The sequence below is a fragment of the Sus scrofa genome, chromosome 18 (assembly GCF_054392235.1).
Source record: "Sus scrofa isolate SSC_HxYL_T2T_F1_AM1 chromosome 18, Sscrofa_HxYL_maternal_Yorkshire_Landrace_v2.0, whole genome shotgun sequence".
Classification (NCBI taxonomy): domain Eukaryota; kingdom Metazoa; phylum Chordata; class Mammalia; order Artiodactyla; family Suidae; genus Sus; species Sus scrofa.
In genome coordinates, this window is record NC_139400.1 from 28,238,978 (window position 1) to 28,263,986 (window position 25,009).

General features: G+C 38.4%; 1 protein-coding gene and 1 long non-coding RNA gene across 9 annotated transcripts in view; both read right to left on the minus strand.

Annotated features, from left to right (window-relative positions):
- Window positions 1–25,009, minus strand: part of AHCYL2 (adenosylhomocysteinase like 2) — a 172,082-nt gene that overhangs the window by 95,053 nt on the left and 52,020 nt on the right. The gene's annotated exons all lie outside the window — the stretch shown is intronic.
- Window positions 10,483–14,355, minus strand: LOC146394956 (uncharacterized). The gene is made up of 2 exons (XR_014833915.1): window positions 11,012–14,355; window positions 10,483–10,706 (listed from the first exon to the last, which is right to left on the minus strand). It is a non-coding gene; the product is annotated as an uncharacterized LOC146394956 (long non-coding RNA).

Below are 25,009 nucleotides of genomic sequence, written 5' to 3' on the forward strand. Positions count from 1 at the left end.
GTAATTGCCACACATTCTTTCTCCTCCTCCATTAATGTATCACCCGATGTTTTACCTCCAGTAACCCCTAATCGATATTTATAATTTAAATTAATACCTTACTATCTGATTCTAAGTACTCACCTAGTTTCTGCGCCATGTGTTTTTGGCTTCAGCTGTTATCGTTCCCCCCAGGTTTTAACTGTAGATGTTTGCAAGTTACTGATCAGCTAGCAACGGGTACCTTTGCACAGTGCCTCCAGGGCACATTTAACTATACACCGTGGAATTATTTTTTTATGTCAATCCCCAAATCCTAAGCCTTACATCATGCCATAAACCTTTTATTTTCCTTGGTTTTCCAGTCCTGAAAGCTTAGAATCTATTAACTCAAAGAGTGAGAGTTTCCAACATGCAAAAAGAGAAAAAGTTATTAGTTAGCTATACTTCTCAGCCGCTGGGAAAAATGACTAAGAACCAACACAAATAGCTATAGGTAACAGATTCTAATCTTGTACTTTAAAAGACAGAGAATGTAAACACAATACTCTCCCCTCTCAGCTTCTACCCTTTCTTGTAGTCCTTCCCAGTTCCTTTACCGCCTCTTCCCTTCTTCTAGGGAGGGAGGCCCAAGCAGCAGCTGGTTTACTCACAGCGAGCTTTGTTTGATTTACAGGGCAACAGAAATGCACAAGAAGTCAGGCCCCAAAGAGAACTATTTGTTTATGACTGGATCAAATTCTTTTCATCCAGGTAAAAAGACCCTTAAACTAACAAAAAAGAATTGAGAGAAAGGAGAAGCGAAGGAGGATTTTCTAGTGAAAAGCTAAAGGAAATGGGCCTGGGAACCTGCTAACTACATAAATTTCTAGATACTGGGCTTCTGATTTCTGAATCCTGTTACTAGTGGCCATGGTTCCAGATCTAGGGAACAAACTGAATAATGGCTACAACGTTATTATTTAAAAAGCTTTCAACCATTCACATCTTTGGATCCTGGAATAACACTGCAGTTTCAACTTTCCAGTTTTTATAAACTAGAGCCAAGAGGAAATTACAGGCAACATCAAGAGTGGATACACCCAAACTCAGCAATATATCTCTTTTCAGAAACAGAAGGGAAAAGGGAATGATTATTTTTTTAATCTACCCCACCCCTGTGCTATGAAATGAAATGAATGTCTTTTTTTTTTTTTTTTTTGCTTTTTTTTAACAGCCGCACCCATGGAGGTACCCATGCTAGGTGTCAAATCAGAGCTGGAGCTGCCAGCCTACGCCACAGCCACAGCAATGCAGGATCCGAGCCGCATCTACGACCTACACCACATCTCATGGCCACACTAGATCTTTAAGCCACCAAGCAAGGCCAGGGATCGGATTCATTTCCACTGTGCCTCAACGAAAACCCTGGAAATGAATACTTTTTAAAAACTTCAATTATAAAACTCATCCATGTTCACTGTGGAAAACAAACAAGAGACAAAAATCAATCACAGTCCCAACACTCAACTATTATCATTGCTGACCTTTTAGAATATGTCCTTCTGATAAATTTTTATGGGCAAAAAAAATGAGATGATGTCATAACTTTTTTCCATGTAAATAAATATATCATTACATATTTCATGTCTATAAAGTCATTAAGTACTGTAATTGAGAGAATGGATTTTGAAGTCAGACAAACATAACTGGGTCCCAGATCTCCTACTTACTGTGCAATTTCATTTTATTTATTTATTTATTTTTTTAGGGCTGCACTCAGGGCATACAGAAGTCAGAGCAGTAGCTGCTGGGCTACGCCACAGGCACAGCAACAACAGATCTGTAGGTGTCTGCAACCTACACCATTGCTCATGGCAACACGGGATCCTTAACCCACTGAGTGAGGCCAGGGATGGAAACCGCATCCTAACTGGATTCATTACCACTGAGCCACAATGGGAACTCCTTACTGTGCAATTTTATTTTACTTACTTATTTATTTATTTATTTATTAGTCTTTTGTCCTTTAAGGGCCACACCTGCGGCATATGGAGGTTCCCAGGCTAGGAGTCTAATTGGAGCTGTTGCTGCCGGCCTACGCCAGAGCCACAGCAATACGGGGTCCAGCAACCTACACTACAGCTCACAGCAACGCCAGATCCTTAACCCACTAAGCGAGGCCAGGGATCAAACCTGCAACCTCATGGTTCCTAGTTGGATTCGTTTCTGCTGTGCCACAACCAGAACTCTGTTACTGTGCAATTTTAGATAGGTTATTTATAGTAAACACTCAACAACATATGCTGCATAAATTGTGTATCTCTACAATGTTTTATAAAGTGGCTAGTATTCCACTGAATAATATATCCTAGTTTATTTAAAATCCCTTATTGTCCAAATAAAGTTGTTTCTGAATTCATAGTATTATAAATAACAATCCAACAAACACTAAATCTAAATCTTTCCATGTCTGTGATTTTTTTTTTCCTTTAAATTTCTAGAAGTAGAATTGTAAGTCAGGAATTCCCACTGTGGTGCAATGGGATTGGTGGTGTCTCTGCAGTGCCAGGACACCAGGACACTGGATCCCAGGCCCTACACAGTTAGTTAAAGGATCCTGCATTGCTGCAGCTGTGGTGTAAGTCGCAACTGCAGCTTGGATCTGATCCCTGGCCTGGGAAACCCATATGCCATGAGGCAGCCAAAAAAGGAAAAAAAATTATTAAGTCAAAAGGAATAACATGTTCTCTACTGCCAGAATAACATGTTCTCTCCAGAAGAGGTGAACCTTTTTTTTTTTTGTCTTTTTGCCATTTCTGGGGCCTCTCCTGCAGCATATGGAGGTTCCAGGCTAGGGGTCCAATCAGAGCTGTAGCTGCCAGCCTACGCCAGAGCCACAGCAATGCGGGATCCGAGCCGAGTCTGTGACCTACACCACAGCTCACGGCAACGCCAGACCCTTAACCCACTGAGCAAGGCCAGGGATCGAACCCGCAACCTCATGATTCCTAGTCGGATTTGTTAACCACTGAGCCATGACGGGAACTTTGAGAAGAGGTGTACCATTTTATAATCCTATCTGCAGATATAAAAATGTTCATCTCACTCCTTTATATACATAGAGATTTATAAAATACAAGATTCTGATAGAAAATTCCATCATTTCAGAACTGGAAATGAAAGTTTCCCTTGCTCCAAGTTTTTTTCCTATTTGGAGGTCAATTTTTATGCAGCCAAATATACTGACCACATATGAAGGGGTTTAACTTGGGGCTATCTATCTAGCCAATTGGTCTATGTGCCTATTTTTATGGCAATATCATATAGTTTTGATTATAGTAGCTTTGTACTATAGTTTGAAATCAGGAAGCATGATGCCTCTGACTCTGTTCTTTCTTATGACTGCTTTGGCTATGAAGGGTATTTTGTGGGTCTACATAAATACTAGGATCATTTTTTAAATTTCTGTGAAAAACGCCATTGGAATTTTCTTAGAGATTGTGTTGAATCTATAAATGGCTTAAAGTAGTATGGACATTTTAACAATATTAATACTTTCTGACCCATAAATATGGGATGTCTTTCCATTTGTTTGAGTCCTCCTCAATTTCTTCCAACAAAGTCTTGTACACTCTTGGTGGGAACGTAAATTGGTCTAGCCACTATGGAAAACAAGAGAGAGTTTCCTCAAAAAATTAAAAATAGAGCTATGACAAGTTCCCATTGTGGCTCAGTGTAATGAACTTGACTAGTATCCATGAGGATGTGGGCTCGATCCCTGGCCTCACTCAGTGGGTTAAGGATCTGGCGTTCCACGAGCTGTGGTGTAGGTCCCAGTCATGGCTCAGATCTCACGTTGCCATGGCTATGGTATAGACGGGCAGCTACAGCTCTGATTTGACATCTAGCCTGGGAACTTCCATGTGCCACAGGTGTGGCCCTAAAAAAGACAAAAAAAAAAAAAAAAAATAGAGCAATGATCTGGTTATTCTAATTCTGAATATATACTCAAAGGTAATGAAAATGGGATATCAAAGAGATTCATGCAATCCCATGTTTATTGTAGCATTATTCACAATAGCTAAGATACAGAAACAACCTAAGTGCCCATCAATAAATAAATAGATAATTACAATAAGGTATATATGTATATACAATAAAATATTGTTCAACCATGAGAAAGAAGGAAATTCTGCCGTTTGCAACAACATGAATAGAACTTGAGACATTATGCTGAGATAAACGAGACAAAGACAAATACTGTATCATTTAACTTAATATGTGAAATCTAAAAGAGCCAGACTCATAAAATCAGACAGTAAATGGTGATTACTAAGGGGTTAGGGAGTGGGGAGAATATGAGAGAGGTTGTTTAAGGGTATAAGCTTGTAATAGTAGATACATAAGACCTGGAGATCTACTATACAGCACAGTGATAACATCACACGGGCTGAGACTATATCTTAATTATTTCCACCACAAAAAATATATATGTGATGTGACAGAGGTCCTAGCTAACATTAGAATGGCAATCATACTGCAACATATAAATATCAAATCAACATGCCATACACCTTAAACTTAAATAATGTTATATATCAAATACATTTCATTAAAGCACAAATATATGTAATTAAGATATTTCTAAAATAAATGTTTATAGCAAATAAATAAATTAAATTAAAAGATTTGTTGAGTTATATGCAGAAATAAAATGTATCATAGCAATAATACAAAGGATGAGTGGGGAGAAGTGGAAGTATACTATTATAAGATTAACATACTATTTCTGAAGTGCTATAATATTATATGAATGTAGTCTCTGATAAAGATGTGTACCATAAACTCTAAAACAACTATTAAAAAAGAGAAAAGAAAGAGTTATAACAGTAAGTAGTTGGAAGATAAAAGCAAATAATTAAAATACACTTAATTAATATGAAAGAAACAGGAAAGGGGGAACAAAGGATAGACTGGGGAAAAGAGAAACATACAGTAAGATGGCAGATATACACTCAACCATATTAACAATCACATCAAATATCAATGGTCTAAACAACCCCACTTAAAAGCAGAGGTTATCAGATTGGATAAAAGCAAGATCCACCTATGTGCTGCCTAAAAGAAATAGACAGATACAAACACACTAAAAGAAAAAGAATGAGAGTTCCCTTGTGGTACAGTGGGTTAAGGATCTGGAGCTGTCACTGCAGTTGCTTGGGTCGTTGCTGTGGTACAGGTGCAATCCCTGGCCCAGGAACTTCCACATGCCACAGGTGTAGCCAAAAAAAAAAAAAAAAGAAAAGAAAAAGAATGGAAAAAATATACTATGCTAATACTAATCAAAAGAAAGCTGAAGTGACTACATTTTATATACATTTTCAGGTGATCTGAATCTAATTATATGATGATGAGGCACTCAATATACACTAGCTTCAGCTTATTAATCATACCTACTTCTTTCTGAGGATTAAAGGCTTGAGTCATTAAAAATTATATGTCTCATTCAAGCAGATTTTCTGTATACTTTACTGAGGGGAAAATTTTGAATGCGTTTTCCTCTACATAAATTGTCTTTTGTTTACGATTTACTAACATTTAAATCTAATATATAACTGGATGCTTCTCAGCCTCACACACTAGTGGTGCATAATTCCTAAAAATAGCAAAATTAAGTAATAAAGGCATCCATGCACTATGTCCCCACCCTTCAGGCAATTATTCTTGAGAAAAAGAAAATACAGAAACTTTAACACCCCTCCCTCAGTGAATTTAACCAAATAATTGTTTCAAAATACTCTCCATTTGTAGCTTTTTAAAAATTACAATATGATTTCTTTTTTAAAACCTGATATGGCTTTACTAATATCAAGTAAAGTATATTTCAGAGCAAAGACTATTACCAGGAATAAAAGATGTCATTTCTTAATCATAAGGGGTCAGTTCATTAAGAACATAATCCAAAGTGGTTCTATATCTAACCAAGCTCCAAAACATATGAAACAAAACTGCCAAGAGGAATAGACAAATCCACAGTTCCAGACAGAGATTTCAATAGCCCTCTCTTAACTGATGGAATGGACGACCAGAAAGGATTATAGAAGACTTAAACAACACTGTCAACCCACTTGCCCTCGATGATGTTTATCAAACACTCGACCTGAGAGCAGCAAAAAATACATTCTTTCAAGTGCCTGTAGAACATTTAACAGGATAAAATGTATTCTGGGCCATAAAACAAGTCTAAATGAATTTAAGAGAATTCAATTCAAACAATGTACATTCTCTGCTGACAATGAAATTGAAAACAGTAACAGAAAGATACCTTGAAAGTCCACTAAACATCTGGAAATTAAAAGAAAAAAAGGAAATTAGAACTTATTTTAAGCTAACTGAAAACATAGTCTATCATGGAGCTCTCCAGTGGCACAGCGGGTTAAGGATCCATGTTGTCACTGTAGCAGCTCAGGTCGCTGCTGTGGTTTGGATTTGATCCCTGGCCCAGAACTTCCACATGCCATGGACATGCTCCCTGACCCCCACCCCCTGCAAAAGAAAGAAAACATAGTATATCAAAATTTGTAGGATATAGCTAAGCAGCACTTAGAAATGTATTACGCTAAACACTTTTATTACAAAAAAAAGTCAAGTCAAAAACCTCAGATCTGCCTTAAGAAACTAGAAAAAGAAGAGCTAATAAAACCCAACGTTGCAGCACTATTTTCAATAGCCAAGACATGGAAGCAACCTCAATGTCCATCTACAGAGGAGTGGATCAAGAAGATGTGGTAACATATACACAATGGAATATTACTCAGCCATTAAAAGGAACGAAATACCGGCATTTTTAGCAACATGGATGGACTTAGAAATTATCATGCTAAGTGAAGTCAGTCATACAATGAGACACCAACATCAAATGCTTTCACTGACATGTGGAATCTGAAAGAAGAACAGAATGAACTTCTTTGTAGAATAGACACTGACTCACAGACTATGAAAAACTTATGGTTTCCAAATGAGACAGTTCAGGGGATACGCTGGAGTTGTGGGATGGAAATCCTATAAAACTGGATTATGATGATCATTGCACAACTACAAATGTAATAAATTCATTGAGTAATTAAAAAAATTCAATTAGGCAAAAAAAACCACAATGTAAACATAAAAAAGGAATAATAAAATCAGAATAGAAACTAATAAAATACAAACTAGAAACTAAATAATAGAGATCATTGAAACCAAAAGTTAGTACTTTGAGATGAATGAAACAGATAAAACATTAGTCAAATTGATGAGGGAAAAAAAGAGAAAGAAGATCCAAATTAACAGTATCAGGAATGAGGAGTTCCCATCGTGGCACAGTGAAAATGAATCCAACTAGGAACCAGGGGTTGTGGGTTTGATCCCTGGCCTCCTTGCTCATTGGGTTAAGGATCCTGCATTGCTGTGGCTGTACTGTAGGCCGGCAGCTGTAGCTCCAGATTTGACTCCTAGCCTGGGAACCTCCATATACCAAGAGTGTGGCCCTAAAAACCAAAACAAACAAAAAAACAAAAAAAAAAATATCAGGAATGAGAGAGGTAACATCGTTATAATTCTACAGATATAAAAAGGAAAATTAGAAAATATTATGAGTAACTTTTTCTAATGAATTCAACAAATTCCTTGAAAGACACAAAACTCATTCAAGAAGAAACAAATCTTTCTTTTTTTCTTTTTTTTTTTTGCTTTTTAGGGCCATACCCACAGCATATGGAGGTTCCCAAGGTAGGGGTCAAATCTGAGCTACAACTGCTGGCCTATGCCACAGCCACAGCAACGCAGGATCGGAGATGAGTCTGCGATATACACCACAGCTCATGGCAACGCCAGATCCTTAACCCACTGAGCGAGGCCAGGGATGGAACCCCGAAACCTCATGGTTCCTAGTCAGATTGCTTCTGCTGAGCCACAATGAGAACTCCGGGAAGAAACAAATAAATCTGAACAGCCCTATTAGAGAAAGTGAATTTGTGGTTAAAAACCTTCTTCCTCATATACACAAAAAATGGGCTCGGATGGCTTAACTGGTAAATTTCACTGAATATTTAAAGAAGAAATAATACAAATTTTACACAAACTCTACAAAGACATAGTAAGAAAAGATAACTAGAGACTAATGTTTCTCACTAATAGAGAGTCAAATACTCTTAGCATATTTTTAGAAAATCAATTCTAGCAATATATAAAAAGAATAATATGTCACAATCAAGTGGAGCTATCCTACAATGGGAGGTTGCTTTGGCATTTGAAAATCAATTGATGTAATTTACCATATTAATAAACAAAAAGGTTAAAACTATATGATCATCTCCACAGGTGCAGAAAAGCATTACATACAAGTCTTTATACATACATATACTTCCATTTTTCTTGGGTGGTTTTCTGAGAGTATAATAGCTGGAGTGTAATTCTGCCCCGTACAGAATTACCCAAACAGGTGACATTTTTTTTTTGGCCACACCCACAGCATTCAGAAGTTCCAGGGCTATGGACTGAATCCACGCCACAGCAGTGACCCATGCCACAGCAGTGACAGTGCTGGGTCCTAAACCTACTGTACCACCAGGGGACGCCATGGCAACTTGTGCTTAGGGCCTCCACATCCACCTGGCTGAGATCTTGTACTGTGGTCTGAAGTTCTCCCCACTTGACCTGTCTTCCTTCCCAGGCTTCCTTCCCAGCTGTTAGTCCTCTATCACATTCTGAAAGCTCTCCTGCCTATTCCTGGCTCCCTTTCCTCTATAGTTTACAGGTGCTTCCTTCCTTCCTCCAATAAATCTTATGCCTCTTGTGTCAAGCCTGACTTGACATCTGCCTCTTGGAAGATCCACACTGACACACGGAACATAATTTAACTGAGGAAAGAATCAGCTGTTTAAATTGGTCCTGACTCCACATTCTTCACAGCCAACATTGTTTCAAGCTGCAATATGGTTGGCTTCTCTGTGTTTTTGTTTGTTTGTTTGTTTTTTGTCTTTTTAGGGCCGCATCCGTGGCACATGGAGGTTCCCCACCGACGAGTGGAATTGGAGGTGCAGCTGCCGGCCTATACCAGAGCCACAGCAAAGCAGGATCCGAGCTGCTCTACACCACAGCTCATGACAATGCTGGATTCTTAACTCACTGAGCAAGACCAGGGATTGAACCCGAGTCCTCATGGATACCAGTCAGGTTTGTTAACTGCTGAGCCACGACGGGAACTCCTCCTATGTGGTTGGCTTTTATTGATAAGCAGTTAGAAGTCATGGCGCCAGACATGAGGAAAGAGACACAAGTTTTTAAAATCTTAGTACACTGTGAGCTCTTTTAGTTATTTCACTTGAACGCTCAAATACGTTTGCCTCAGGAAACAAAATCTCTCTAAGTGAATCACCATGTTTTTCCTTGTCCTATCTGAACTGAGAAATAACGTAGAGATCTGGGCAGCACTGAAGGCAACGGCACCATTCTCTGGCATTTAAAATGTCCCGAACAACAAGTGAGTACCAGCCCAAGGCTTCTTCATCCCCATCCCCAAGGACAATCTCAAATCTCAACCCGAGGATGGATGTTATGCCATCTTGTAACAGACAACATTCATTTCAATAGGATTCCCTCTGTGTTGTTTTTTTGTTTGTTTGTTTTTGTTTTTTTAAGTTTACATTTGGCTTACTGCTCCATCGTTCTCTTCCAAAGGGATGGTCTTAGGAAATCTGCCAAAGTTTCTAAATGACTGAAACAGATTAAGAAGCATGAAGCCTATAATGATCAGTGGTTTTATTTTAGAACCTCAAGAATCAAGCTGCCTTGTTGTGCATAGTGTGCAACCTGCTGGGTGTGGCTAACACAAGCTAAACCAATTCTCCATAACCTGCCCTCTAGGACAACAATTCTCTTTATTCATAAGACCAAAATATTCCACAGCAGTTTTTCAAGGGAAAGAGCTTCTCAAGTCTTACCTTTTGGCCTTACAGCTTCATACTATAAAAAGTTCTGAGGGATGAAGGTAACACCATTACCCAAAAACTACATCAGGACATTCCTTTTAGAGAACTATAAATTTGCCTGCCCTCAGTTTCACCTTCTTACCAAGTCTCCTAGTCCAGGCTAAATAATTCCTCTCTTGCTCCAATGTTAATAAACCTTCAGATATTTGGGAGTGTCTCTCTCTCCTGGATCTCATAGTTGGCAGATTTCAGTCAACCTTGCACGCTTAACATCTTTAAATGATCTTCATAAATTCATCTATTTATCCCTTTCAGCACTACAGTTGTTCTCAGAACTCACCACCTTCTGTTTCTATCATGCTGACACTGTGCTAAATGTAATACTCCCAGTGGGCTCTTGCCAACTCCCTCTGCTGTGGCACAATTCTTCTTTGTTCGCTGCTTAGAATAGCACTAGCTTTCCTTTGACTGCCAGATCACATTTCAAGCCCAAACCAAGTTACTGCCATTACTGTCAAGTCTCTCTTGCCCTATGGGGTTTCTTTCATTCTTTCTTTTTTTTTTCAATCCCCTGTCAGATCTCTTGTATCTCCTCTTCAGCCTCTGAAACAAGAGTAGACTTGTGCCCTAATGCTAATTTCCCAGACAAATGAATATTGTTCATATACCAGCTGGATTAGTACCAGAAATTGCTTACTGATAATTTTCATAACTAAGTTATTCCCCCTCTGTTGGAGCCCTACTTCAGATTTTTCGTTAAATCTTCACTCAAACCTATATCTTCTCGGAGTTCCCGTCGTGGCGCAGTGGTTAACGAATCCGACTAGGAACCATGAGGTTGCGGGTTCGGTCCCTGCCCTTGCTCAGTGGGTTGACGATCCGGCGTTGCCGTGAGCTGTGGTGTAGGTTGCAGACGCGGCTCGGATCCCGCATTGCTGTGGCTCTGGCGTAGGCCGGTGGCTACAGCTCTGATTCAGCCCCTAGCCTGGGAACCTCCATATGCCGTGGGAGCGGCCCAAGAAATAGCAACAACAACAACAACCAAAAAAAAAAAAAAAAAAAAAAAAAAAAAAAAAAACCTATATCTTCTAGTAACTATTTTAAGTTAAAACAAAATAGGTTTATATGTTCCATAGTTCATTTAATTCAACAAATTATTACTAAGCACCCACTAGATGCAAGTGTTGTGAATAATGATGAATATATCATTTTGCCTTCAAACAGTTCATAATCTTGTTTGAAAGAAAGACATGTAAATATATGTCATATTTACAGTATACATGACAGTGTAATAACACAATAGTGGAAGATTACATAAACTACAAAGGTCAGGAAAGGTGGTAACTTTAAGAATGAATAGGAACCCATTAGACCCAGAACAAGGAGAGGACATTCCAGTCTGAGAGAAATTCCAAAACAAAGGCAAAGAATGTTGAAAAGTGTGGGATGTTTGGAAAACAAGTAGCGTGGTTTACTACAGTGTAAAGGGCAGGCAAGGGGAAAATGGGAGGAGGGAATGAGAAGAGAACCATAGAGTTCCCACCATGGCTCAGTGGTTAACAAATCTGACTAGCATCCATGGCCTTGCTTAGTGGGTTAAGGATCCTTCATTGCTATAGCTGTGGCCATCAGCTACAGCTCCGATTCGATCCCTAGCCTGGGAACCTCTATGTGCCCTGAGTGTGGCCCTAAAAAGCAAAAAAAAAAGAAAAAGAAAAAAAAGAAAAGAAACCAAAGTAGTAGACCCTGAAGTGCCTTGAAGCTCAAGGCAAGGAGTTTAGACTTAACCATGTGAGCAATGAGCAGAGGTTAAAGAAATATAACAAAGGAAGCTACGGAATTCCCGTGGTGGCGCAGTGGTTAACGAATCTGACTAGGAACCATGAGGTTGCAGGTTTGATCCCTGGCCTTGCTCAGGGGTTAAGGATCCGGCGTTGCCGTGAGCTGTGGTATAGGTCACAGACTCGGCTCGGATCCCGAGTTGCTGTGGCTCTGGCGTAGGCTGGTGGCTATAGCTCCAATTAGACTCCTAGCCTGGGAACCTCCATATGCCACGGGAAGTGGCCCAAGAAATGGCAAAAAAAAAAAAAGGAAGCTAAATGACCAGTGTTTTAGAATAATCACTCAACTCAAGTATAGAGAAGAAAATGGAAGGCGGGGGAAGAGGTCAAGAAAATTAGTCCCGTGTCAGCCACAATAGTCCAGGTGAGATGTAAGGGCTTTAAATTTTAATTTTTTCAGGAGAAAAACAGTCAGAATGCTATTTGCAGCCTAGTGCTTACTGAGTATCAACTATGTGAAAGGTGCTGTATTATATGCTTTCCATATATTTTCCCATTTAATGGTTACTCTAGCCCTGTCAGATAGTTACCAGCATCTTAACCTAATATAGAGGAACCTGAGACTCAGAAAAAACAAATAAAACTCAAAAATACAACCAACGAACCACCAAAAAGAGTCAGTTTCAGTAAGATGTCATCTGTATAGTTACTGTGACTTCAGAGTAGAGTGCACCCTTAGTCTAGTCACAGACAGCCTCATTTTCTCTACTTTAATTCATTTAGTCAGCAAATACAAACTAGTAATTAGAATGTGCTAGCATTACATAATACTACTGTCAGTGAGTTTACAATCTGGTGGAAGAAAGACATAAAATCACACAATAAAATATAATTAGAAGCTAATAAAGAATCATAAAAGAAAATGTGTTGGGTATTATGAGACAAGAGAAGAGGAGAACTTCATTTAGGCTCGAGAGGAGGAGAAATCAGGGAAGGCTCTTGGGAAAGTAACACGTGAGACGGAAGAGTGACTGGGAAGGATGAGCTGATGGTGAAAATGTGCTTCTCTGCCTCTCTGGGCTGTTACTTCTAGTCACTTCATCTCATTGCTGAAAACTCTTACAACTAGCTCATGGCTCTGAGTGTTCAAAATTCATGGTATAACGTATCTTCAATGTTCGTGGTACAGAGGCTTGACCACAATTCCTTTTTACCTTTCCAAGTTTACACCAGTAAACTTGTCAGTACCTACAAATTCTACACTCTTCAAACTATTGACTTACAAAAAAATGTACAATCTAAAAGTTGAGAGTTAAGTATTGCTTGGGGCAAAATGAGGATTATAGCCCAGGAGGCAGCATTACAGATGGCTCTGGGAAAATGCTCCAAAGAGGTAGGGGGAATATCAGTATACATGTGATTTTAGTGAAGGGGGAAGGTACCTGCAATCAAGCATACATCTTGCAGAAGGTTGCTGCTGGTCTGCTGAATGTGAGCGCTAGTCATGAGAAGCAGGCATCACCATGAGGAATTTTAGTGCTTTTATAGATCTGAGGAGATGTAAGAATTGGGGTTATAAAATCTTCTCCTGAAAATATTTAACTGTCTGAGGACCTGTTCTTCCAGCTTTCCCAGAGCACAGAGCATCTCACTCCTGATCTCCACCCTGAGCTCCTTTCAGGGGGTGCTAAGGGTCAGCAGCTGCAATGGCTCATGATTCAACCCTTGCAGAGGCAGACGGCAAGTGCCAATCTCCAGCTCACAGAATCTAAAATTTAAATACTGTATTTCATCAGATCTAAGATGTCATCCATTGGAAGACTCACCATTATTTCACATACCAATAAAAAAAAAGTGGGAGTTCCCGTCGCGGCGCAGTGGTTGATGAGTCCGACTAGGAACCATGAGGTTGCAGGTTCGGTCCCCGCCCTTGCTCAGTGGGTTAAGGATCTGGCGTTGCCGTGAGCTGTGGTGTAGGTTGCAGACGCGGCTCGGATCCTGCGTTGCTGTGGCTCTGGCGTGGGCTGGTGGCTGCAGCTCCGATTTGACCCCTAGCCTGGGAACCTCCATATGCCGCGGAAGCGGCCCAAGAAATAGCAAAAAGACAAAAAAAAAAAAAAAAAGAAAAGAAAAGAAAAGAAAAGAAAAAGTGCTACCAATTAAACTGATATCTCAACTTCAGAGATAACAAAGAAAAAAAAAAACCCTCCTAAATTCAACTATGGTATCTTAACTCTGATAGCAGCTGCTAATACTTTTATCAGTCTCTCACTCTATATTCCACTTTACCTCTTCCACCTCAACTAAGCTCTGGTAACTTGACCCTTTTATGCTATCCCAATCTGTTAGCTCTTGCTTGATAGCAAAAAATGAGACTGAAATTTAGAGACATGAATTTAGGCAGCAATTCTATAATTTACAGCACCAGCTGCATAGGCACAGACAGAAGCAGAGGAGGCAGGCTATAGGAATAATCCAGGAACCTGGGGACTAGTGGAGGATAAGAACCAAAGGGGCTGAAGGCACTTACAGGTAACTGAAATGACCAATCATTTGTGACTATCAGTATTTATAAGTCAATGCTTTAAAATACTTATATCTCAAAATATAACAGACTTAAAACTACCACATGACCATGAACCATCAGTGAAGCTGTCTGTAATGATCCACACTAGCCTGTCTATATCATGTCGCTCATATGTCTCAGCACCAAAATCACATGCCCTTTACCACAGCAAATTAGTCTTTTTTTTTTCTTTTCTTTCTTTCTTTTTTTTTTGTTTGTTTGTTTGTTTTTGTTTTAGGCCCCCACCTGCAGCATATGGAGGTTCCCGGCTAGGGGCTGAATCAGAGCTGTAGCCTCTGGTCTATGCCACAGCTACAGCAATGCCAGATCCAAGCCCCATTTGTGACCTACACAGCAGCTCATGGCAACGTCAGATCCTTAATCTACTGAGTGAGGCCAGGGATCGAACCTGCGTCCTCATGGTTACTAGTCAGATTCGTTTCCACTGCGCCTCAACGGGAACTCCAGCAAATTATTCTTCATTATAAAAATGTTTATTTTTTGAGATCTCTTTAGACTAATTCCATTATCTGAATGTTTCTGGCTTTTAAATTCACATAAAGAATCTTCAATACATATAATTATGTGCTAAGACACTCTTAGAAAAAAACATTTTGGTGTTTTGGATTTAAATTATCTAAACTAGAAATACAATAAATCAGAACAGATCAGATCCCATGTGTGTGGATACAGAGTCATCTTCTATATAAACAAAGGTGTGTACTTCTACACTGTATGCCTGGTGATAACAGTGAACAGGTACAACACCCTCCTGACAAGTCATAAGAGCACGAAAATACTCCTGAAGGTTGAGACATTCTCATCTAAACTATCACTTCCATGGGATATAAGAACTCAGTGAATTATTTTAAATATGTCTGAATATAAAGCAGGGGTCAGCAAGCTATGGCCCAAAGACCATTTTGGCACACTGCCTATTTTTGTAATAGCTCATGAACTAAGGATGGTTTCTGTATGTTAAAATGATATTTTAAAACTTTACAACAATATATCATGGTACACGGAAATTACATGACATTCAAACTTCAGTTTTCTTAAATAAAGTTTTATTGGAACCACAGCCACACTCATTTTGATTTACATGTTGTCTATGGTTGTTACTTTGTGCTACAACAGTAGAGCCGAGTTGTTGCAACAAGGACACGTGGCCTGGGAAGCCTAAAATCCTTACTATCCGACAAATTCCAAAAAAAGTTATCTAACCACTAACCAAAAAAAAAAAAAAAAAAAAAAAAAAAAAAAGTTTTATTTTATTGTATAATTCGATGGTGACAGTGACAATTATTTCCAAATGAGCACAAGAGCTTGAACCAACAATTTGGAAAATGATGACCTTAGTCAATTAGAATTAACAAAGCTTAGTTTAATAAGTAAATTAGTCTTAATTCAACTGGTAGAATGACAAGTATCAAACATACTCTTGCAAATGTGCCACTTAACAAGAGTTCATCTTTTTTTTTTTTTTTGGTCTTTTGTCTTTTTAGGGCTGCACCCACAGCATATGGAGGTTCCCAGGCAAGGGGTCTAATTGGAGCTGTAGCTGCCAGCTTATGCCAGAGCCACAGCAATGCCAGATCCGAGCTGTGTCTCACCACAGCTCATGGCACTGCTGGATCCTTAACCCACTGAGTGAGGCCAGGGATCGAACCCACAACCTCATGGTTCCTAGTTGGAATTGTTTCCGCTGCGCCACGACGGGAACTCCAAAGAGTTCCTCTATTTCGTTTAGTTCTTATAAGCCCTTACCCTGCTTTTCTTCCATTTATTCCCCAAGTAACCTTTTGTAAGAACTCTCCAAGTCTCCTCTAGGAATTTTAGGGAAAGCTACATAAAGGTATATAGTATTTTGTCACTGCAACCCTACCTAGGCACCTTCCACAGCTGATATATTTCCATATGTTTCAGGAAAATAAAATAAAACAAAACAGCAAGTATCCTCATGAAATGTCAACTGAATTGTGGCCAGCAGGTGGAGACAGTTTCTAACCAAACTAGAGTAGCAAAATTTGAGTTCAAGTTGTAGTGGAAAATTAAACTATCTTTTTAGATCCTTACCTTGAAATATTTAGTTAACTAGATAGGACGACGTGATTTGTTTCCCCTACTTCAGCAGTAAAACCAGGCTACCTTACGTTTCTTAAGTTGGATTTAACTAAGGGATCAAAATAGAAAGGCTGATGCTGATCACTTCATTCCCAACAGAATACGAACCTACTTTATCGGCTAGATTAAAGGTTTTCTTCTCTCGCCAATAAAAACATATTTTCTAATCATTTACTCTCAGTGAGGTAAGTATCTTTCCTCTCAACTCAAACCTCAGGCTTTCTTTTGTATACTCTCAAACTACTTGTTTACATAAACTGGGAATACTATTCAGCTATTCAGCAAGTAATAATTTTGATAAGAGCTTCAAACATTATTTACCTTCATTAACAAAAAAATCCTTCTCAAAGATTTGTTCTCATTTTATAAACAAGAAAAAAATTTTCTTTTATATACTGCAAATGATAGGAACAGAATCATGGTTCTAATTACTGGGCCACTAGTCCAGAGCTATAAGGCAATTTCTCTAGCAGTAGGTAGGAGGAAGGAAGCTGATTTTATTAGGCCTCAGGCAAAAGCATCCAAGTACTCAGTACCTTGGAGCCATTCACTACCTTCCCCAAAGCTCCCAACAGGAGCTTCTCTCCCTCTAATTTCAGTATGCACAACTCAGGCAGGTTTTAAGAGAAGCTTATTTCCGAGTAAAGCATGCTAAGTGCAAAGGACTCATAGGCAACCCCTGCCATCATCACGACCCAGGGGACATATGCAGTACAATAATTTCTAATTGGAATAAGTAACAGAAGCTCCCTCTCTTTGGAGAAGCCACCTCTCTATAATCTTTTCCTGTCACGCCCCCAACCACCTCTCTTATAGTTACACATTGCACAATATATAATCACACACACACACAAACACAGAGCCTTAACAAGTTGGCTTCCTACTTCAAGAAAGGTTGACATCTTATACTAAATCTTAGAAAAAAAGAACATAAATGAAAGCCTCTAAAAACTCTAATTCACCAAACAAGGTTACACAGACTATAACTTAGCAAGTTTAATTTAAAATGAAGAAACACATTCATCTCTCTCTCTCTCTCTCTCGCTCTCTTTTTTTTTTTTTTTTTTTGTCTTTTTGCCATTTCTTGGGCCGCTTCCGCGCGCGGCATATGGAGATTCCCAGGCTAGGGGTCGAATTGGAGCCGTAGCCGCTGGCCTACGCCACAGCCACAGCAATGCAGGATCCGAGTCGTGTCTGCGACCTACACCATAGCTCACAGCAAAGCCGGATCCTTAACCCACTGAGCAAGGCCAGGGACCGAACCTGCAACCTCATGGTTCCTAGTCGGACTCGATAACCGCTGCGCCACGACGGGGACTCCCACATTCATCTCTTAAAAGGCTCCTTTCAGAAGTCATTTACTTTGAGTACTGCTCTAAACCACTCAGTATCAGAAGGTTCAGACATTTTTATTTCACCTTTCAGGTCATGTGAAATACAGTCTTTAGCACTTTAACCTTTCCATTTTAATAAATCCCGGGCATATACTCTCTCTATCAATTTCACGGATAAAAGCCAAAATATTTAAATCCAATAAAAGCCAACATGACACCAGAAAATACTTTATCTTTCTTCCCTGGATGTTTCTGATTTTTTGATCAACTAGCTAACTGGAAGGAAAGTCTGTGGTTGACAGTGTATTATGGGGATCAGTGGTTCTTCACTGGCTCCTCTATGTAGCCTCTCCTCTACTCCTATTAGTTTCTTGATTACTTTCAACAAATACCCATTTTGAGTAACCCTAAGTGATTTCCCCCAAATAAGAACCTTGTAACCATTTTTAAATCTCCAATGAGTTTCTATAAGTAACTAGAGGTAAATATGGAAACAGCAGAGCCAAGAGGCTGGCATAAGGTACAAGATTCCAGGGTCTAAAATTAGCTATATTATTTATCCAAAATATATTTAGCAAATAAAAGGCAACAGTATGCATGTAGAGAACCTTTAAGAAAAACTGACTAATAATCTATTTTTATCCTGACTTTGGCCAAATTACTTAAACCAATGGCTTTATCTCCACATATATTCGTACAAACCCCCAGCAATGCCAGCAACTGCTGAGAGAATATAAGGATTGAGCAAGATCTTCCTAGTTAGAGACAATGTGAGTCCACCAGGGCATGCAGTAACCTTCCAGGGATGCCTGTGGTTAATCCTTTTCTCTGGCCATTCAGTGCTTGCACCTTAAAACAATAATTAGGCATAATTCTGTAATTGTTTTTATGGAACATTCATATACTTACTTATTATGTGCCTATCCGTGTTGAGTGTTGTGTTTAAATTTTCTTCCCTATATAATGGGAAAGTCCATGAGTCAGCTCACTAACAAAGGTCTGGAGAAATACCACATGCCTAGATGGGGGCTCAATTCTACAATCCATACAATTGGTCCCCCTGCTGCCTCTTTTTCTGCTGTCAGAATCTAGGCTTCTTTTCAAGATGCTATTGAGTCCTATTCCCTGAGCTTAACCTAGTTGCAGTTTACTGTTCTCAACCTAGGGACACAGACTGACTCACATGTAACATTTTTAAAGCTGCTGCTCTGCAGTGGACATCCCTCATAAAACCTTAATCACAATAAATTTAGTTAAATCCTTTAAAGCCAGATTGCTCTAGCTTCACAGAACAAGGCTGGCTGCTCAGCTTCAATTCCCTGGAGAGAAGGGAGAGGCTCTACTCTATTATGAAACCAGCTTGCCTAATCAAATTCCCTTTCAGAGAAAGAGGTCAAGGAGAACAACTGCTGTGCTATTTTTCAATTCTTCCATCCAAGAAATGACTGTGATTGACAGGCACTATTTCTTTGAGTTCCAGTGGCCTACTGCCAGATCAACTAATTGTTCCATAGTTAAAAGAATGATACCAATCCACCAAGCTACATGACTCTCCATAATCATAATACATAATACTTCACATCTGTAAAGTTTTATACTATTTAAAGCTTTCTCTCTCTGTCTCTCAACACCCCATTGGTTTTAGAGATGCAGTCAAAACAATTAAGAAAAAAATAGGAAAAGGCACTGGGAAGGCAGAGAAGACATTATCCTCATTTTAAACACTGTGAACCTGCAACAAAGGCAATATATCACTTGTCCAGTATTAGGTAGTGGATCTAAATATTGGGTCTAATATGCTGTTCTCCTATTGTCCTGCAATTTCCTACACATTACATATCTTTACAGTCTCTTTAATATGTCTACTAATCCTGTTATCAGCTCCAACGTATTGAAACTTTACTAACAGAGAACAGCGTGTTCCATCAGGTTAGTGTAGAAGATATAGATTCCGGCAGTATAGTAGGAAGAGTGCCATTTGGAGAGTGAGATGGGTTCAAAGTCTTGCCACTTAGGGTGTATGACGTAGGGTAAATTGATAACTAGCTCTAATTTCTTTATCTGTAAAATCAGTATACCATCTACCTCACAGAACTCATAGAATTAAATGATTTAACACATGTTAAGTGCCTGATACATAAAAGGCACTCAAATGTTAATGCCCTCCCTTGGAACAGTCCTAAACAGATCACAAGCCCTTGAAAGAGGCTAACTCATCTGATTTCAGCAACCCCTAAAAATTATGGGATGAGGATTAGGGAAACTGGAACATTAACATTAATGTTTTCCTGGCACTTCCCTCAGACATGTGGGGTTTTTTTGGCTGTCACTCTAATGAGCAGCTTTTAGAGATGCAGTCAAACCAATTAAGAAAAAAATAGGAAAAGGCAAATGTGTCCAAATAAATAACATTTATCATGGGTACACAAAGTAATTGTTCTACAAACTAAACATATACTTGAACAGCAGCTAGAATACACCATTCAGCCTCTCAGTGAGGTAGAAATGAATCAATGTTACTTTTCCTGCAAAATAACTAGTTAGAGCCACACAAAAAGAATAATACGAACATTAATTTTAATAATCCTTCTCCACTACTACTGAATAAGCCAAATGGGATAAAGCACTTTCCACAACCAATAAAGGATCACACTGACTATGAAATAAGTTCCTAAGAGTGAATTAACAGTCTCTTCAAATGAATTTCTTGAGTTTAAAACAAATCACGCCTGAGTCTTATTCTCAATATCATTTATAAAGTCATACTAAGCCATCTCTTTCCTGGGATTTATTGTATTTCATTAAAAGATAACTGCTATAAATAATTCAATGACTTCAACATGTTAACCCTGACCTATAAGAATTTGTTGTTACTGTTTTTATTTGAAAAAAGTTGGATGTGTGTTGGGTTCCCTCAGATAAATTTTATTCTGTGGCCATAATCGATTTGTGGCTTCTCTTAGGACATTTTCAAGGCCATATTTAGATACTGATACTAGTTGAAGGGGCATACATATATTTGCACATAACTGTTATGTAGTACAAGAGTATTTTTTTATCTCTCAGTCATGGAAAATCAGCAACAAACATATTTCTCATTAAAATTAATTTAGCTTTGTTATTTCTTGGTTTCCTTTTCTAAAACTTTTTTCCTCAACCATTAAAACAGAGCTTCCCAAAACTAAAGTTTCAAAGATAGAAAGAAGGGAATGCTACTAGATGTCTTTGCTATATCAATTTGAAGAGAGGTGGTTAAGCAACATGCTTTTAAGAGTAATGATTCTCCAACATATTAGATCAGATAGACTTAGCAGATATACATAGAACGTTCCATCCAAAAGTAGCAGAATACACATTCTTTTCAAGTGCACATGGAATATTCTCCAGGACAGATCACATACTAAGCCACAAAGCAAGTCTGAGTACATTTAAGAAGACTGAAATCATATCAAACATCTTTTCTGACAACGCTCTGAGACTAGAAATTAACTAGAGGGAAAAAAAGAACTGCAAAAAATACAGATATGTGAAGACTAAACAATAAGCTACTAAATGGAGTTCCCTTAGTGGCTCAGCAATTAATGAACCCGATTAGGATCCATGAGGATGCAGGTTTGATCCCTGGCCTCGATCAGAGGGTTAAGTAAATGGCCTTGCCAGGAGCTGTGGTGTAGGTCACAGATGCAGCTCGGATGCCGTGTTGCTGTGGCGTAGGCTGGCAGCTATAGCTCCAATTTGACCCCTAGCCTGGGAACTTCCATATGCCGAGGCTTCAGCCCTAAAAAGAAAAAAAAAAAAAAGAAAGAAAGAAAAAGCTACTAAACAACCAATGAGTCATCAAAGAAATCAAATCAGAAATTAAAAAAAAAAAAAAAAACCCTGGAGACAGATGAATCCCTGGCCTCGTTCAGTGGGTTAAGGACCTGGTGTTGCTACAAGCTGCAGTGCAGTCTGCAGATGCACCTTAGATCTGGTGTTGCTATGGCCCTGGGCCTGCGACTACAGCTCCAATTCAACCTCTATCCCAGGAACTTCCATAAGCTGCAGGTTTGGCTTTAAAAAGAACAAATGAAAAAAAGAAAAGAAAATGATCCAAAATCTGTATGACAAAGTAAAATAAGTTTTAAGAGGGAATCCTATAGTGATAGAAGCCTATGTCAGGAAACAAGAACAATCTCAAATACACAATCTAACCTTCTGTCTAAAAGAATTAGAAGAAGAAAAATAACAAAACCCAAAGTTAATAGAAGGAAAGAAATCAAAAAGATCAGAACAGAAATAAATGAAATAGAGACTAAAAAAAAATAGAAAAGATCAGTGAAGCTAAGTGCTGGTTCCTTGAAAAGATAAAATGAGAAACCTTTAGTCAAACTCATCAATGAAAAAAAAAGAGTGGGCCCAAATAAATTAAAATCAGAAATGAAAAAGGAGAGGTTACAACCAACACCACAGAAACAAAAAGATCATAAGAGATTACTACAATTATATGCCAAAAAACATCTATTTTTGGACAACCTAGAAGAAATGGACAAATTTCTAAAAATATACAATCTCCCAAGACTAAGACAAGGAAGAAACAGAAAATATGAACAGACTAATTACCAAAAACCATATGTATCAATGATTAAAAAAAACTCCTGACAAATAAGAATCCAGGACCAGATAGCTTCACAAGTAAATTCTACCAAACATTTAGAGAAGAGTTAACACTATTCTCAAATTATTCCCCAAAACTGTAGAGGAAGGAACACTTCTGAACTCAATTCTATGAGACCAGCATCACCCTGATATTAAAACCAAAGACAGGACACAAAAAAGAAAATTACAGGCCAATATCACTGACAAATATAGTTGCAAAAATTTTCAACAAAATATTAGCAAACTAAATTCAATAATATGTTAAAAGTAGAGTTCCCGTTGTGGCTCAGCAGTTAACGAATCTGACTGGCATCCATGAGGACCCAAGTTCGATCCCTGGCCTTGCTCAGTGGGTTAAGGATCTGGCGTTGCTGTGAGCTGTGGTGTAGGTCTCAGACAAGGCTCGGATCCTACATTGCTGTGGCTGTAGTGCAGGCCAGCAGCTGTAGTTTTAATTCGACCTCTAGCCTAGGAACCTCCATATGTAATGGGTGCAGCCTGAACAAGAGAAAAAGAAAAAAAAGGTAGAGAATAAGAACTTGCTACTGTTCATACCCGATTTGCTTTAATACCACCTAAGAAATGAAGACCTAGAGAAAAAAATTAGGGGTTGTGGGATGGAAATCCTTAAAACTGGATTGTGATGATCACTGTACAACTACAAATGTAATAAATTCATTGAGTAATAAAAAATAAATAAATAAACCAAAGGGACTTAGAAATACATATTTAAGAGAAAAAAAAAGATTTGCTTTTCTAGGAATAAAGTTTCATTCAAAAAAAAACTGGCTTAGCCATAATTATTTATCATTATAAAATGACAGATTTTGTGACACTAAATGATTAATTTTATCATATTATCATAAAATTCTTTTGTGAACACCATCCCATCCTGCAAGAGTCTGTGGTTAACTTACTAAAAGTAATTTAATAACACAGGTTCTAGAGAAAGAATATATGATTTGAATCCCAGCTCTGACTTTCACTAGCTGTGTAAACCTTCAGCAAGTTACCTAATCTCTGTGCTTCAATTACTTCATCTATAAAATAGGAGGAAGATAATAATCCTACCTACTTAATAAGGTTGTGGTAAGAATAATTATGTATGTTCCATAGAAAAGTGCTCAAAACAGTGCCTAGCATATGGTAGGTACCTAAAGTTAGTTTTTTTGTTGTGTTGTTTTGTTTTGTTTTGTTTTGTTTTGTTTCCAGTCACACCCATAGCATGTGGGACTTCCCCAACCAGGGATCGAATTCAAGCTACAGCTGCGGGCGGCAATGCCGGATCATTAACTAACCCACTGCACCACAGCAGAAACTCAGAAAAAAGTTAGTTTTGCATTACTTTCCTGCAAATTTTTATAGGGTTTTGTAAAACAAATGGATAAATTCATGAGGAATGTGCTTGATGACAATGCAAATGTTCTTTGACATTAATATTAAGGATTTTATTAAAAGAATGTGCAGGGAGTATGGGGGGTGCTTTTAAACATTATTTATCTTATAGCAAGTGAAGTAAAAACAAAGATTCTGATTTATTCCCTCGAACAAAAATACAATGAAAAGACTCATTATGAGGAAATAATGGAGTAAACAATTCCATGTCTCCTAAAAAACAGCAATTAAATAACATTACTTTTTTTTTTGGTCTTTTGTCCATTTTAGGACCGCACCTGCGGCATATGGAGGTTCCCAGGCTAGGGGTCGAATCAGAGCTGCAGACACTGGCCTATACCACAGCCACAGCAACACAGGATCCGAGCCGTGTCTGTGACCTACACCACAGCTCACGGCAATGCTGGATCCTTAACCCACCGAGCAAGGCTAGGGATCGAACCCGAAACCTCATGGTTCCTAGTCGGATTCGCTTCTGCTGCACCACGAAGGGGAACTCCAAAAAACATTACTTTTTTAAAAACACCTTTTCTTTCACATTTGCCCAGAATATTTTTCACTGTTGTATTACCTTTTTTTTCAGATCAAGCCAGAAAGCCATATTTGACACTGTTCCTCTGTCACGTCTCTAAAATGAACTCATATTTGAAAATGCTACTCAGAACATTCATTCATTCATTCAACAAACATTTACTGAAAGCTAGGCACCAATGGCACAAAGATGACTAAGATATGTCATCATCTTCAAACTTAGTCTATTAGAAGAAACAAATGTATAAAATTACTAGAAAAGGAATAACGTATAATAATAGCAATGGACTAAAACATAGTTATAAATAAAAGTTTAAATCTAAGCATTCATAATTAATTCAAAAACAAAACAAAACAAAAAATCCTAATCAATCACCACTGGAGAATGCTAGTAAACCAATTCATTATTTTGAAAATTGATAAATAAAAGGAAAGAATCAAGCATTCACCCTGACTTTCTGATATGAACTATTATACTGGGTAATCAAATACTAGAAAAGGGTAAGTTTCTCTTCACAGAAGTTCCCCAGCTAATAAATAAAGAATAATAGATTAGAATGTCACCATTTTGCAGCTCTTAATGATTTAATGGATCTAAGCAAAGATCATCAATAGCTACTGATATCACAAAGAGACAAACAGTACCTCCTAATGGAAGTATTTACCACTCATGAAGAAGTCTAAGCAAACTTGCAAATTTAAGTACCA